This window comes from Myotis lucifugus, unplaced genomic scaffold (assembly GCF_000147115.1).
Source record: "Myotis lucifugus unplaced genomic scaffold, Myoluc2.0 scaffold_7, whole genome shotgun sequence".
Taxonomy (NCBI): domain Eukaryota; kingdom Metazoa; phylum Chordata; class Mammalia; order Chiroptera; family Vespertilionidae; genus Myotis; species Myotis lucifugus.
Genome location: NW_005871055.1, coordinates 6,256,201 through 6,269,872, shown reverse-complemented (window position 1 = coordinate 6,269,872; position 13,672 = coordinate 6,256,201). Strand labels below are relative to the sequence as shown.

Here is a 13,672-nt window from a genome sequence, read left to right as displayed (position 1 = left end):
AAATTATTTTAGTTTGCTTACATTTCTTTTATCACACTCCACAACAACAGGACACGTGTAGGGACTGTGGTTGGTAGTCACCATATGGTTTAGATTAGCTTTGGACCTACCTCCGTTATCATGTGTCTCACTGCTTTGTGTTCTTTGTGCACTGCAGGTACATGTATGTGTGTCCCTTCTGCTCAGCTGACCAGGACTGTGGGTTCCTTCTGGTAGGGTCATGTCCGCTTAGGTGTACATCCTCCACACGTGGCACCAGGCCTGCCTGTGCTAAGTATTCACAATATTGACCAACTAAAAGGCGAATGAGGCAGCTCAGCTTCTCCCAGCTGTGTATCTTCACAAATCAAATGGCAGTGCAGAAATGGAGCATTTGCAAGATCCATATATATGCTGTCTATAATAGACCCACCTCAGGATGAAAGATACACACATACTAAAAGTAAAGGGATGGAAAAAGATATGTCACGCAAATGGAAAGAAAAATAAAGCTGGGGTAACGATACTTATATCTGACAAAATAGGCTTTAAAACAAATGCTATAGTAAGAGACAAAGAAGGACACTACATGATGATAAATGGAGCCATCCAACAAGAGGATAAAGCCCTTGTAAACATTTATGCACCCAACATAAAAGCACCTAAATATGTAAAGCAAATCTTGATGGACATAAAGGGAGAGATTGACAGTAATACAATCCTAGTAGGGGGTTTTAACACTCCATTGACATCAATGGATAGAACTTCCAGACAGAAAATCAACAAGGAAATGGTGGCCTTAAATGACACACTAGGTCAGATGGATTTAATTAATATCTTCAGAGCATTTCACCCCACAGCAGCAGAATATACATTATATTCAAGTGCACATGGAACATTTTTTAGGATAGACCACATGTTAGGACACAAAACAAGTCTCAATAAATTTAAAAAGATTGAAGTCACCCCTAACCAGTTTGGCTCAGTGGATAGAGCGTCAGCCTGCGGACTGAAGGGTCCCAGGTTCGATTCCGGTCAAGGGCATGTACCTTGGTTGCAGGCACATCCCCAGTAGGGGGTGTGCAGGAGGCAGCTGATCAATGTTTCTCTCTCATCGATGTTTCTAACTCTCTATCCCTTTCCCTTCCTCTCTGTAAAAAAATCAATAAAATATACTTTTTTTTAAAAAAAGATTGAAGTCATATCAAGCATCTTCTCTGGCCATAATGGTATGAAACTAGAAATCAATCACAATAAAAAAACTTAAAAAGAAACAAATACATGGAGGCTAAATAAGATGTTACTAAACAATGGATGGGTTAACAACGAGATCAAGGAAGAAATCAAAAGAGACCTTAAAACAAATGAAAATGAGCCCTAGCTGGTTTGGCTCAGTGAATAGAGCATCATCCTGCAGACCAAAGGGTCCCGAGTCAATTCCAGTCAAGGGCACAGGCCTTGGTTACAGGCTTCTCCAAGGCTTGGGCCCTGGTTGGGGCTCATGCAGGAGGCAACCAATTGATGCGTTTCTCTCACATCAATGTTTCTCTCTGTCTTTCCCTCTCTTTTCCACTCTTCCTAAAAACCAACAGAAAAATATCCTCAGGTGAGGATTAACAAAAAGAAGAAGGAGAAGGAGAAGGAGAAGGAGAAGGAGAAGGAGAAGGAGAAGGAGAAGGAGAAGGAGAAGGAGAAGAAGAAATGTGAACAACCCAAAATCTATGGGATACAGCAAAAGCAGTCCTACGAGGGAAATTCATAGCATTACAGGCCTTTCTCAAGAAACAAGAAAAATCTCAACTAAATAATCTAACTTTTTACTTAAACAAACTTAACAACAAATAAAGCCCAAAGTGAGTAGAAGGAAATAATAAAGATCAGAGAAGAAATAAATGAAATACAGTCTAAAATACAATACAAAAGATCAATCAAGAGCTGGTTCTTTGAAAAGATAAACAAAATTGACAAACCTTTAACCATATTCATCAAGAAAAATGACAGAGGATCCAATAAACAAAATCAGAAATGAAAGAGAAGTAACAACTGACACCAAAGAAGTACAAAGGATTGTAAGAAAATACTAGTATTATAAACAACTATAAGCCAACAAATTAGTCAACTTGGAAGAATGGATAACATACAATCTTCCAAAACTGAATCCAGAAGAATCAAAGAATCTAAATAGACAAATTACAGCTAGTGAAATTGTAGCAGTAATAAAAATATTCCCAAAAAACAAAAGTCCTGGACTGGCTGGCTTCACAGGTAAATTTGATCAAACATTCAAAAAAGAACTAATACCTATTCTTTTCAAATAATTTCAAAAAAATTCAAGCCCTAGCTGGTTTGGCTCAGTGGATAGAGCATTGGCCTGTGGACTGAAGGGTCCCAGGTTCAATTCTGGTCAAGGGCCCATGCCTGGGTTGCAAGCTCGATCCTTAGTGTGGAGCGTGCAGGAGGCAGCCAATCAATGATTCTCTCTCATCATTGATGTTTTTAACTCTCTCTCCTCCCTTCCTCTCTGACATCAATAAAAATATATTTTTAATTCAAAATGCAGAAAGGAAAATTAAGAAAACATTCCTTTTCACAAATGCTTCAAAAACGGAATAAGCCCTAGCTGGTATGGCTCCATTTGTTGGGAGCATCATCCTGTGCACCAAAAGGCTGCTGGTTCTATTCCCAGTCAGGTCACATATTTAGGTTGTGGGTTTGGTCCCCGGTAAGGGTGCATAAAGGAGGCAAACAATTGATGTGTCTCTCTCACATTGATGTTTCTCTCTCTCTGTCTCTCTCCCTCTCTCCCTTCTACTCTCTCTCTCTCTCTCTGAAAATCAATGGAAAAATATCCTCAGGTGATGATTAACAACAAATTTTTTTTAAAAGGAAGGTCGGAGTGCATTACATCTGCCATTTTTCAGGTGCCCTTAACTCAAAATAATATGTATATCAAAATGGCATTTTGAGTGGTGGAATGTTCTGGGTCCTCACCGGGAACTGAATTGACTGGAACTTTGACCTTGGACTTTCCAGCCTGCAGAACTGTGAGAAATACATATCTGTTGTTTCAGCCACCCAGTCTATAATATCTTAGATAGCATCCCAAGCTGACTAAGACATACCCTGACATGAATATATAGTAGAAGGGGAAAAAATTAATATGTTAGTAGAGCGTGGCTGACATGGCTCAGTGGTTGAGCATCAACCCATGAACCAGAAAGTCACGGTTCAATTCCCAGTCAGGGCACCTGTCTGGGTTGTGGGCTCAATCCCCAGTAGGGTTGTGCAGGAAGCAGCCGATCAATGATACTCTCTCATCATTGATGTTTCTAGCTCTCTCTCCCTTTCCCTTTCTCTATGAAAGCAATAAAAGTATTTTAAAATAATAATAATAATATATAGGTAGAAAATAATCTTTAAAAATTTTTATAAAGCCCTGGTCTGTGCAGCTCAATTCATTGAGCTTTATCCCATGCACCAAAAGGTTGCTGGTTTGATTCCTTTAACTCGAAATTTCTTTTTTGATTCAGAGCACATGCCCAGGTTGCGGATTCGGGGGAATGTGCTGGAGACAACTGATTGACGTTTCTCTCACATCAATGTTTCTTTCTCTCTCTCTCTCTCTCTCTCTCTCTCTCTCTCTCCTTCCTCTCTCTCTAAAAATCAATAAAAACATTTAAAAAATATTTTTTTTTAGTGTCTTGGGTTTATTCGGATATATTCCCAGAAGTGCATAAGTTCCATTTTTAATTTTTTTTAATTTTTTAATTTTTTTTATTAAATCTTTATTGTTCAGATTATTACAGTTGTTCCTCTTTTTTCCCCCCATAACTCCCCTCCTCCCAGTTCCCACCCCACCCTCCGCCCTCACTCCCCACCCACTGTCCTCATCCATAGGTGCACGATTTTTGTCCAGTCTCTTCCCACATCCCCCACACACCTTCCCCTCCCCCCCCAAGAATAGTCAGTCCATTCCCTTTCTATGTCCCTGATTCTATTATAATCACCAGTTCATACTGTTCATCAGATTATTTATTCACTTGATTTTTAGATTCACTTGTTGATAGATGCGTATTTGTTGTTCATAATTTGTATCTTTACCTTTTTCTTCTTCCTCTTCTTAAAGGATACCTTTCAGCATTTCATATAATACTGGTTTGGTGGTGATGAACTCCTTTAGCTTTCCCTTATCTGTGAAGCTCTTTATCTGACCTTCACTTCTGAATGATAGCTTTGCTGGATAAAGTAATCTTGGTTGTAGGTTCTTGGTATTCATCACTTTGAATATTTCTTGCCACTCCCTTCTGGCCTGCAAAGTTTCTGTTGAGAAATCAGCTGACAGTCGTATGGGTATTCCCTTGTAGGTAACTGAGTTTCTTTCTCTTGCTGCTTTTAAGATTCTCTCTTTATCTTTTGCTCTTGGCATTTTAATTATGATGTGTCTTGGTGTGGTCCTCTTTGGATTCCTTTTGTTTGGGGTTCACTGCGCTTCCTGGACCTGTAAGTCCATTTCTTTCACCAGGTGGGGAAGTTTTCTGTCATTATTTCTTCAAATAGGTTTTCAATATCTTGCTGTCTCTCATCTTCTGGTACCCCTATAATTCTGATGTTGGTACGCTTGAAGCTGTCCCAGAGGCTCCTTACACTATCTTCGTATTTTTGGATTCTTTTTTCATTTTGCTTTTCCGGTTGGGTGTATTTTGCTTCTTCGCATTTCAAATCTTTGACTTGATTCTTGCGATCCGCTGGTCTGCTGTTGGGAGTCTGTATAATATTTTTTATTTCAGTCAGTGTATGCTTAATTTCTAGTTGGTCCTTTATCACAACATCGAGGGTCTCACTAGATTTCTTGAGGATCTCACTACATTTATCGGCAGTCTCACCAGTCTTTTCGAGGGTCTTACTAAATTTATCTGCGGCTTCTAGACAGTTCTTGAAAGACCTTAAAAGTGTGGTTTTGAACTCTATATCCAGCAGTTTGCTTTCCTCCATTTCTGTCATTTGTGTCCTGTTTCTTTGTCTCCACATTTTTTATGTTTTCTTGGTGCACCCCGTAGTGGTCTTTGTGCGCAGTCTTGTTGTAGTTAATCCTTGATTGTTGTAGGTAACACTCGAGGGGATTTGACCTCCAGGCCAACTGGCTGTGAGAATCAGCTGTGTCTGCAGTGGGAGAACTTCTGTCCTCTAGGGAGGTGCTAATCTAGCCTTTGCCTGAGGCTATCCAGCAAATGCCTCTGTGCAAGGCTTGGGCAGGGCGGGTCCCAGGGGATCAACAGGGTGGGCGGAGCGAGCAGTTATGGCTGCTCTCAGTCCTGTCCTCAGAGGCTCTGCTTCTCAGTGTCCCAGCAATTGCTGCAAGTACCTCAGAGAGAAAGCTGCCCTCAAGTTCCAACCGATGCCAGACAGTCCCGCTTCTCCCGTTTGAGTCTGGGTCCCCAGAGACTTGCCCAGAACTGGAGCTCAGAGCCTGAGACTCCCTCCCGATTGAAAAAGACAACCGCGCCCTCAGCCGCCAGCCCGCTCCGCACGCACCTCTGCACCTTTGTATTTTACTTCCACACTGCGCCTCCTCTGAGTCTCGGTATGCTTTTCTCTTTCCTTCTAGTTGTAGAATTTCCACTCAGCCAGCCTTCCTGTGGTTCTGGGTGATGTCCGTTCCGTCTTTTAGTTGTATTTTTGAAGTGGTTGTTTGAGGCAGCAATCTCCGGTGTTTACCTATGCCGCCATCTTGGTTTCTCTCCAAAAAAATAAATAAAAAATTTTATAAAGCTGAATTTCCTAGAATTCCCTATGGAAAGAAGTCTTTTTGTTTGTTTGTTTAATATGGTTTTATTGATTTTTAGAGAGAAAGGGATAAGGAATAGAGACATAGAAACATCTAAGAGAGCTCGGCTGGTGTGGCTCATGGGCACATGCCTGGGTTGTGGCTGAATCCCCAGTCAGGGGCATGCAGGAGGGAGAATTGATGATTCTCTTATCATTGACTAGAGGCCCAATGCACGAAGATTCGTGCAAGAATGGGCCTTCCATCCCCTGGCTGCCGGCACTGCCTTCGCTCCAGCCTGGAGCCGCCTTTCTGCCTCCCCATGCTGCCCAGAGGGCCCGGAGCAGCTGGTACAGTGTGGAACGCCTGAGTCCCGCCCCAACCCCAGCCGCTTGCATATGCAAATTAACCCATCATTTTTGTTGTGTTAATTTGCATACTCACTCCTGATTGGCTGGTGGGCATTGTGAAGGTACTGTCAATTTGCATCTTTCTCTTTTATTAGTGTAGACTAGAGGCCCGGTGCACAAAAATTTGTGCACTCGGCGGGGGGGGGGTCCCCCAGCCCAGCCTGTGCCCTCTCGCAGTCTGGAACCCCTCGGGAGATAACGACCTGCTGGCTCAGGCCTGGCAGAGGGCACACCCAATCCCTAGGTGCAGCCCCTGGTCGGGCTCAGAGCAGGGCTGATTGGGGGGTTGGGGCACCGCCCCCTGTCACACTCAAGGCAGGGTCGATGGGGAGGTTGCGGCGCCACCCCCTGTCACTCACAGAGCAGGGCCAATCAGGGGGTTGGGGCGCTGCCCCCTGTCACTCACAGAGCAGGGCCCATCAGGGGGGTTGGGGCTCCGTACCCTGTCACACACAGAGCAGGGTTGATCAGGGAGTTGGGGAGCTCCCCCTTGTCACGCACAGAGCAGGGCCCATCAGGGGGTTGAGGAGCTCCCCCCTGTCATGCACAGAGCAGGGCCGATCAGGGGGTTGGTGCGCCGCACCCTGTCAAACACAAAACCGCAGGGTGATCAGGGGGTTGATGTGCCGCCCCCTGTCACACACAGAGCCGCAGGGCGATCAGGGGATTTAGAAACTCCCCCCTATCAGGCACAAAGCAAGGCTGATCAGGGGGTTAGGGCACCTTCCCCTGTCACACTGATCCCGGTGCTGGGAAGCATATTACCCTTTTACTATATAGGATAGAAGCCTGGTGCACGGGTGGGGGCCAGCTGGTTTGCCCTGAAAAGTGTCCTGGATCAAGGTGGGGGTCCACACTGGGGTGCCTGGCCAGCCTGGATGAGGAGATGATGGCTGTTTGCATCTGGTCACACCCCCTTCAGGGTGGGGGTCCCCACTGGGGTCCTGGCTAGTCTGGCTGAGGGGCTGAGGGCTGTTTTCTGGCTGACGGGGGACTATAGCTCCAACCGCTCCTTTTTTTCTTTTTCTTTTTTCTATTCTGGGCCAGCTTTTAGCTCTGAGGGCCTTGCTGCTGAAAGCAGGTTTCTGGCCTTTACCTTCTGTATTTGATACAATGTTGCGGTCCGGCTGGCTGAAGCCCGGCTGACTAACGCAGGTTTCTGGGGTTTTGTTTAGCTTCTATATTTGCAACATAGTTGCTTAGAGTTGCAGCTGAGAGGCCGGCAGCAGCAGGCGGGGAACGTTGGAGTTCGCCATCACTGGAGCAAGCAAGCCTCCCTGTTCGCTTCAGTGCATGGCTGCCGGCCGCCATCTTGGCTGACAGTTAATTTGCATAAGGATATGCTGATTAGCCAATGGGAAGGGTAGCGGTCGTACGCTAATTACCACGTTTCTCTTTTATTAGTGTAGATGTTTCTATCTCTCTCTCCCTCTACCTTCCTCTCTAAAATAAATAAAAATATATCTTAAATCAATTAAAAAATATATTGATGAGAGAAAAAAATCAATTGGCTGCCTCCTGCATGCCCCATACGGGGGAATCAAGCCTGCAACCCCAGCATGTGTCCTGACTGGGAATTGAACCATGGCCTCCTGGTTCATAGGTCAATGTTCAACCACTGAGCCACACCAGCCAGCAGGAAGGAAATGTTTAGCAAAACACCTAAATAACCTATTTGATTCTAAAAAAGATAGCCCAGTGACTAAAAGTTAGAAAAAAAGAGACCTAAATTGTGCTTTCTAGAAAAATGGGAGGGCTCCGGAAGGAGAGGAAAGGAGAAGCTAGAACAACATCATAGGTTGAGGCCAGCAGAAACGAAAAAGCTGACTAGAGAAAAATTCCTGATGGTGGCATTGACCACAGGTTTTTAAGATCCAGATGTCTAACAGTTCACTATGTTGTTTTCTGGTCTGTGCGGTAACCGCCCTCCATCTCACCAAACATTCTACAACCAAACCTTTATGTCAATAAAACTTAGGTGAGAAGAAATCAGATGGGTGTTCAGAATCAGTGATTCAAAAAAGTGGACAGTTATAGGGAGCTGCTCTACGGTCAAGCCTCAGGCTGACCTGTGGCAGGGCCACAACCAAGTCCCAGCCTGGAGGGCAGAGCTCTCCTAGCATAATTAAGCCTGACCTTGTAGCCCTCCCTAATTCTTTCCTAAGTAGCTAATGGGCTGTGGGAGGTGCAGCAAGTGTTGCCAAAACAAGAACATTTGTATACATGTTAATCTATCCTTGTTTTAATCAGACTATAAAATAAAGCATCGGCTTGCAGGCTGAGTCTTTTGTGTCCTCATCCAGGCATAGGAGATCCACCAAGCCCCAGCTGTATTCTCTTGTCTGTCTTTTCTTCAGTCCTTCACCGCCCCTCCTCAGGTTCACCCTTGATTGTTCTGGCGTGGCACAGACAGTGTGAGTAGAAGATCTAGAGTTGAATCAACACAGTAACTCAAAGCCAGAGATGACTAGAGGAACTGTAAGCTCCACTTACCCTCCCCACCCCACATCATCATCCCCTGAAATGTTGAGTTGCCATGGCAGAGGTTTCACCTGATATTATTTAAATATTCAGAGGTCCATAAATTCCAGCAAACAAGGATACTTAGGAACTTCTTGAGTTAAAAGCTTTATTTGTTTGCTTTGGGAGACAAGTTAGAAGCTAAGAAAACTGGTTCTAGATACTGCCTAGGTTTTAATACTGCCTCCACTAGTTATTATCTATATGACTTTGGCAAGTTACTTTAAATATCAAAGCCTCAATTTCCTCATCTATAAAATGGACATAATAATAGTACCTACTTAATAAGATTACTGTGGTATAATGAATATGAACAATTAGTACAATGATTGGCAGTAGCAATTATTTGCTGAATACAAAAACTAAGAAGTCAGCTAGGTAAAAGTGCAAAATTCTTGGAATGACTTGTAGTTCTCCAATCTCCAATCTGCAGCTTCGCATTCTCATGCTTTTTTACTCTTGCTATTCTCTTGGTTTGGAATATCCCTTCTCCATTTCAACTTTCTATCCATCAGGCCTTCCAACCAGCCTAGGTGTCACTCCAACAGGCAGAACTACTCATGTCTATCCTTTCTACTATTCTTATGTCTATAATTTCTACAAAAACTGTTCTCATTTTTGCTTGGAACATGATTGGTTGTTTATTGTTGTTAAATTCTTCCAGTTTACTGCCTGTATCTGTTGCTGATTTCATTGCTAGTATGTGCAAAACTGGGATGTTATGTGTTTACTCTGTACAGCACCTCAAGGTCTTCTGAGGTTAGGAGCAACAGAAATCTAAGAACACATGTAAAAGCTGACTATTGTATCAAGAAACTAAAGAAAAATCAAATATTGTCATGCTGCCTGCTGGCATGGCTCTGTGGTTAAGCATTGACCTATGAACCAGGAGGCCATGGTTTGATTGCTGGTCAGAGCACATGCCGGGTTGCAGGCTTGATCCCCAGTGTGGGGCAGGCAGGAGGCAGCTGATCAATGATTCTCACCGTTGATGTTTCTCTCTCTCTCTCTTCCTCTCTGAAATCAGTAAAAAAATATTCTCTATATATATATAAAAGCCAAGAGACTGAATGGTGGAACAACCAGAACAACCAGAACGACCAGTGGCTATGATGCGTACTGCAGCAGCCAACCAGCCCGATTAGGGGCAGGGCCAGCCATCCAACTGCCCATGGCCCCTCCCCACTGCTGGCCCCACTCCCAATTAGCCCCCCCCCACACACCCTGATCACTGAAGTGTGACCTTCAGTGATTCTAAGTAAGTAAACCCTCTCCAGCCTTCATAGGCCAGGAACCTGAATGATGAGTGATCAGGAGGAAAACTGCTCATGGTCTGGACTGTCAGTCAGGTGTCCAGGAGAGGTGCCCAGCACAACCACCATCTTCCTGCATTCTCTCTCCACTGCTTACTACCAAAGAGGGCAGCCACATCACACCACGGCCTCTCTCTAGAGCAGTGGTTCTCAACCTTCCTATTGCTGCGACCCTTTAATACAGTTCCTCATGTGTGGTGACCCCCAATTTCATTGTTACAAATTGAACATAATTAAATCATAGTGATTAATCACAAAAACAATATGTAATTATATGTGTGTTTTCCGATGGTCTTAGGCGAACCCTGTGAAAGGGTCGTTCGACCCACAAAGGGGTCGCGACCCACAGGTTGAGAACCGCTGCTCTAGAGGGTTTGTCAGCAGGGAATTAAACCGCATTACCTGTCTAAGGAGAGGCTTAGAAATGGAAGCTGTAAGTGTCCCTGACACTAAAGCGCCTTTGAAGCTTCAATTCATCCAAAAGCCAATAGCAAATGTGTATACACTCCGCAAAGATCTTTGACACTAATAACTCCTCCTGGCTGGCCCCACCCCCGATCAGCACCCCACACCCTGATTGGGGGCGGGCAGCTAGCCCCCACCCATGCACTAATTTGTGCACTGGGCCTCTAGTATATAATAAAAGGGTAATATGCAAATAGACCAAACGGCGGAACGACGGGTCGCCATGATGTGCACTGACCACCAGGGGGTAGATGCTCAATGCAGGAACTGCCCCTTGGTGATCAGTGTGCTCCCACAGGGGGAGCACCACTCAGCCAGAAGCCCTGAGTTGGGCTCACGGCTGGCAAGCACAGCGGCAGTGGCGGAAGCCTATCCGGCCTCAGGGCAGCCCTGGGGATGTCTGACTGACAGCTTAGGCCTGGCAGGGGACAGGCCTAAGCCAGCAGTTGGATATTCCCCGAGGGCTCCCAGACTGTGAATGGGCGCAGGCTGGGCTGAGGAACCCCCCCAGGTGCACAAATTTTGTGCACTGGCCTCTAGTTTTAAATTTTAGAAAAGTAAAAAAAAGCAAAAATTATTGTCATGTTGTTGTTGTTGTTGTCATCACTGAGATATGCACAGCCCTCTCCTTCCCTCTTTAAAACGGCCCAAACAGATAACTTTTATTTTTCATTAATAATTAAGCAGTTTCACCCTAGCCAGTTTAGCTCAGTGGATAGAGCATCGGCCTGGGGAAAGAAGGGTCCTGGGTTTGATTCCAGTCAAGGGCATATGCTAGGGTTGCAGGCCCGATCCCTAGTAGCGGGGCGTGCAGGAGGCAGCCAATCAATGATTCTTTCTCAACATTGATGTTTCTATCGCTTTCTCCCTCTCCCTTCCTCTCTGAAATCAATAAAAATATATTTTAAAAAATAATAATAATTAAGCAGTTTTGTTGTTCTCCTTTTTGGATAAAGCAATCATTTCCTACCTCCTTCTCCAACTTCTACCCCAGGCACAAGTTCCCAGAAAGTGGGTTTGGGAACGAGGGTGAGCCGAAGAGCCAGAGGGAGCATTGCATTTCTGGAGCAGCCTCACCTCGGGTGTTAGGGGCCAGAGGGAGCATTGCATTTCCGGAGCAGCCTCACCTCGGGTGTTGGAAGAGATGCAATGTGGACAAGAGACAGCAGGTCCAGGCCACTCCTCGGAGGTAAAAACTTTAAAGCTAAAGCAACGCGACGGCGCGACTGCACACCTATTCTAACAGCTACAGAAAGAAATTGCTCTTTGTTTCCAACCGAAAATACCAGTCTCCATAGAGACTGTCAAAAATTGCCAGTGCCAACTATATTTCAAGTTGTCACGGCGGGGTATTGGGAAAAGTTTTCAATTAGCAATAATCGTGCCTCGGATAAACCTCATTGGCTACGATACTGCCACTGCGCAAAGCTGGCGAAAATCTCCCCCATTCATCGTCCCCAGTAAGCAAGGCTCCTAATTCAAAAAGGCGAGTTTGAAGCTCATGGAAAAACTTTCCATTATTGTTTGGTTGAAAATTATACAGCCACATTAGGATCTCTTGAAAACGCATAGGCTGTTTCTAAAGATTCTTTTGCTTTATTCACTTCACTAGATTTTGGTGGAGAATGAAGCAAAGCATTATGGGAGGGGACATGCTAGTACCAGCCCTGGGCAAACTATGGTCCTCCGGCGGATCCAGCCCGTTTGAAATGAATAAAACAAAACAAAAAAAAGACCGTACCCTTTTATGTAATGATGTTTACTTTGAATTTATATTAGTTCACACAAACACTCCATCCATGTTTTGTTCCGGCCCTCCGGTCCAGTTTAAGAACCCACTGTGGCCCTTGAGTCAAAAAGTTTGCCCACCCCTGTTAACGAGGAATTGGGGTGGATGAGAAACGGGCTCAAGGTCGGGGTACTGTTCACTTGATTCCCAATTCACAGTGTAACTGTCCTCTCCAAAATAAAATGTTTTTATTATGGTAAAATATACGTAACAAAAGTTGCCACTTTAACCATTTTAAGTGTACAGTTCAGTAGCATCAAGTACATTTTACATGGCTTGCAACCATCACTGCTATGTATCTCCAGAACTTTTCCATCGTCCCAAACTGAAACTCTGTACCCATTAAACACTAACTTTCCATGGTTCCTCCCCCCACCCCCTGGCAACCTCTATTCTACTTTCTGTCTCTATGAATTTGATTATTCTAAGTACCTCACATTAGCAGAATCATCCAATATTTGACTTTTTGTGTCTGGCTTGTTTCATAATGTTTTTAATGTCCATCCACGCTGTAGTATATTTCAGTTTCATTTTATGACTGATATTCTGTTGTATGGAATTTTGTTACCTATTCATTCTACAATGGGCATGCATTCCTTCTATCTTTTTAAAAATGTAATCCTTTTTAAATTTTATATATATATAATTTTATTTCAGAGAGGAAGGGAGAGGGAGATGGAAACATCAATGAGAGAGAGTCATTGATTCGCTGCCTTCTGCATGCCCCCCTACTGAGGATTAAGTCTGCAATCGGGGCTTGTGCTGTTGACTAGAGTCGGGCCTGGAGCCCTTCAGTCTGCAGGCCGATGCTTTTTATACACTGAGCCAAGCCAGCTAGGGCTGCTTTTACCTTTTTAAAAAATACGTTTTTAGCCCTGGCCGGTTTGGCTCAGTGGATAGAGCGTCGGCCTGCGGACTGGGGGGGTCCCAGGTTCGATTCCGGTCAAGGGCATGTACCTTGGTTGCGGGCACATCCACAGTGGGAGGTGTGCAGGAGGCAGCTGATCGATGTTTCTAACTCTCTATTCCTCTCTCTTCCTCTCTGTAAAAAATCAATAAAATATATTAAGAAAAAAAAAAAGTGGGCTTGGGGTGCAGAGGTCAATATGTAAACAACATAGCTACACACTCAAAATTTCCTCTTCCAATTGACAACCATCCAGGGGCTTGTTTGTATTAGAACACCCCAGTCTCTGCCCTTTCGGTTAGCTTCTTGCAGCAGCCTGCCAGGGAGCTTTCTACTTACCTGAATATTCATCGTTCTGGATGCTCTTCTTTCCATACTGAATATCCAAGCTCCCATCTGACATCATTTTTCCTTCAGCCTAAAGAACTTCCTTTAGCCTTTCTTATAGTGCAGGTCTGCTGGTCTTATAGTTCAGGTCTTCGTTTTATTTTTTTCTAAAAATGTCTTTATTTCACCTTCATTCTA

General features: G+C 44.3%; 1 non-coding gene across 1 annotated transcript; it reads right to left on the bottom strand.

The window, feature by feature from the left end:
• Positions 1-11,740: 11,740 nt before the first annotated feature.
• LOC111824658 lies at positions 11,741-11,881 on the bottom strand. The gene has a single exon (XR_002827753.1). It is a non-coding gene; the product is annotated as a U4 spliceosomal RNA (small nuclear RNA).
• Positions 11,882-13,672: the final 1,791 nt, after the last annotated feature.